Genomic DNA, 3980 nt, shown 5'->3' on the forward strand with positions numbered 1-3980 from the left:
GTCCTCCGTCTCCTGTTACCATCCGCCTAGACGCACAGTTCGGGACCCCCTACCCGAGATCCGCCAGTTTTGACACCGACATGGAGCCTTTAGGCAAGTCCACATACTCAACCATCATATAGTCTTCTATGATTGCTAACACTAATCTTGTACCCATGAACAAAATGTTTCAACCGGACACATAGAAAGATGGGGGCTTACAAGTTTGCCTCCCAACATACTCACCTCAAGGGTGATGTCAACAATAATAACTCATGCTATCTATATTCAACTGGACATATGTGCCTAGATATTTCCTCACCACATGATGCTGGCAAAAGAGAAAAATAAAAGGAATATGGGGAAAAACTTTGACTCTTTGCATAAAAGTAAAAGATAGCCCCTTCGCAGAGGGAAGCAGAGGTTGCCATGCGCTTATTTGTTGGTATGCTCAATCCCTTAGTGTAAGAGAACGTCACGTTGTATTGCCCCTTAAGATGACAACCTTTATTATGCAGTCTGTCGCTTTTATTCTTTGTCATCCAAGTTCGTACAATGCTCAATTTTCTCTTACCCTAAATGGTCTCACACTTTTAGAAGCAATTTTTATTGCCTTTTTGCACCGATGACAACTTACTTGAGGGATCTTGCTCAATCCCTAGGTAGGTATGGTGGACACTTGAAAAAGATTTGGGTTTAAGGGTTTTTTGGATGCACAAGTAGTCCCTAGGTAGGTATGGTGGACACTTGAAAAAGATTTGGGTTTAAGGGTTTTTTGGATGCACAAGTAGTATCTCTACTTAGTACAGAATTTTTGGCTAGCAAAGATAGGGGGCAAGCATCACATGTTAAAGGATCTACGACAATATGACTTATATGCAAACATAAACCATAAGTTTTCTTCCTTGTCAAACGTCAACAATTTTGGCATATAATATTTTGATGAGGGCTCAAAATCACAAAAGATTTCTCGGATAGCATATCTATATGTGAATCTTCTCTTCCCTTATTAATTCTTTCATGAGTTGCATCATTAACTAATGCTATGTTTTTCAATCTCTAATAAAATTTTCTAACTATAATTTTCCTTATGTTGTGCCATCACCTACCATAGGATTAGTATATAATCTTTTCATTATTTATTTCCTGTCTTCGTTTATTTCCTTCCTCTTTTTCTTTGTTCCTTATTTCTTTTCTTCAATTGCAATCATGAAAGTAAAGAAAGCGAAAACTAAAACTAACTTCATTATTTAACTTGCACACGATTACAAGGACAGATCACTAAGAAAACTCTCGGAAAAAGAAAGGATCGAACTAAACTTTATTTCATCTTAAAGCAAAAGATTGAACTAAGATAAATAAAAGCCAAAAAGATAGTGGGATGATACGATACCGGGGCACCTCCCCCAAGCTTGGCGAAAGCCAAGGGGAGTGCCCATACCCGATACTCAATTCTCCTTTTAGTAGTGAAGGAGATATCCTATCCTTGGAGGATCTTGAAGAGGCCATGGTAGATGGGATCTGACAGAAAACAACAAGGAAAAAGAGAACAGAGGATTTCTCCGCAATACAGTGATCAACAGGATCGAGAAGTATATATAGATTTTTTTATATTGCAGGACAAGTATATATGGTAGAAAAACGGAGTACGGGAGGTGTCCCAGGTGGGCACAACCCACCTGGGCGCGCCAGGCAAGCCTGATGCGCCTTGGTGTCTTGTGCCCACCAGGGGACGCTTCCTGGTAGTTTCTTTATTTCCGAAATTCTAAAATATTCCAAAACTGATAAAAAATATTTTTGTAGTTTTTTTGGGTCCGTTTACTTACCGTATCACGTACCTCCTTATTTTCACGATTCTCGAGTGTTCCGGAAGGACTCTTTTATGTGTTCTTCCAGTGTCAGAGTTTGGATAATATTACTTTCAACATTAATAGGCGTACTTGAGATATAATGCTTTATTCGTTGCCCATTGACAACCTTCGGGTTAGTTCCTTCGAAATTATTTATTTTGATCACACCAGACCAGTAAACCTCCTCGATGACATAGGGGCCTTCCCATTTCGAGAGGAGCTTCCCTGCAAAAAATCTAAAACGAGAGTTGTACAAAAGAAAATATTCTCCAACTTTAAACTCACGCTTTTGGATTCTTTTGTCATGCCATCTTTTAACTTTTTCTTTGAATAACTTTGCATTTTCATAAGCTTGGGTTCTCCATTCATCTAATGAGCTTATATCAAAGAACCTCTTTTCACCAGCAAGTTTGAAATCATAATTGAGTTCTTTAACTGCCCAATAAGCTTTATGTTCTAACTCAAGAGGTAAATGACAAGCTTTTCCATAAACCATTTTATAAGGAGACATAACCATAGGATTTTTATAAGCTGTTCTATAAGCCCAAAGTGCATCATCTAATTTCTTAGGCCAATTCTTCCTGGACCTATTTGTTGGGGAACGTTGCAGAAAACAAAAAATTTCCTACGGTTTCACCAAGATCCATCTATGAGTTCATCTAGCAACGAGTGATCGGATGCATCTACATACCTTTGTAGATCGCGAGCAGAAGCGTTCAAAGAACGGGGATGAAGTAGTCGAACACGACGTGATCCAAATCACCGGAGATACTAGCACCGAACGGACGGCACCTCCGCGTTCAACACACGTACGGTCAGCGTAACATCTCCTTCTTCTTGATCCAGCAAGGGGGAAGGAGAAGTTGAGGAAGATGGCTCCAGCAGTAGCACGACGGCGTGGTGGTGATGGAGCTGCAGTACTCCGGCAGGGCTTCGCTAAGCACTATGGAGGAGGAGGAGGTGTTGGAGAGGGAGAAGGAGGCAACCAAAGGCGTGGATCAAAAAACCATCCTTCCCCCACTATATATAGGAGGGCCAAGGGGGGGCGCCGGCCTAGGAGATCCAATCTAATAGGGGGCGGCGGCCAAGGGAGGTTTCCCTCCCCCCAAGGCACCTAGGAGGTGCCTTCCACTAGTGGGACTCTTCCCCTTTTGGAACCCTAGGCGCATGGGTCTCTTGGGGCTGGTGCCCTTGGCCCATGTAGGCCAAGGCGCTCCCCCTACAGCCCATGTGGCCCCCCGGGGCAGGTGGCCCCACCCGGTGGGCCCCCGGGACCCTTCCGGTGGTCCCGGTACAATACCGGTGACCCCGAAACTTGTCCCGATGCCCGAAACAGCACTTCCTATATATAATTCTTTACCTCCGGACCATTCCGGAACTCCTCGTGACGTCCGGGATCTCATCCGGGACTCTGAACAACATTCGGGTTACTGCATATACATATCCCTACAACCCTAGCGTTACCGAACCTTAAGTGTGTAGACCCTACGGGTTCGGGAGACAGGCAGACATGACCGAGACGACTCTTCGGTCAATAACCAACAGCGGGATATGGATACCCATGTTGGCTCCCACATGCTCCACGATGATCTCATCGGATGAACCACGATGTCGAGGATTCAAGCAACCCCGTATGCAATTCCCTTGGTCAATCGATATGTTACTTGCCCGAGATTCGATCGTCGGTATCCCAATACCTCGTTCAATCTCGTTACCGGCAAGTCACTTTACTCGTACCGTAATGCATGATCTCGTGACCAGACACTTGGTCACTTTTAGCTCATTATGATGATGCATTACCGAGTGGGCCCAGTGATACCTCTCCGTCATACGGAGTGACAAATCCCAGTCTTGATCCGTGTCAACCCAACAGACACTTTCGGAGATACCCGTAGTCTACCTTTATAGTCACCCAGTTACGTTGTGACATTTGGTATACCCAAAGCACTCCTATGGTATCCGGGAGTTACACGATCTCATGGTCTAAGGAAAAGATACTTGACATTGGAAAAACTCTAGCAAACGAACTATAGGATCTTTATGCTATGTTTAGGATTGGGTCTTGTCCATCACATCATTCTCCTAATGATGTGATCTCGTTATCAATGACATCCAATGTCCATAGTCAGGAAACCATGACTATCTGTCGAT

Source organism: Triticum urartu, chromosome 3, assembly GCF_003073215.2.
Source record: "Triticum urartu cultivar G1812 chromosome 3, Tu2.1, whole genome shotgun sequence".
Lineage (NCBI taxonomy): Eukaryota > Viridiplantae > Streptophyta > Magnoliopsida > Poales > Poaceae > Triticum > Triticum urartu.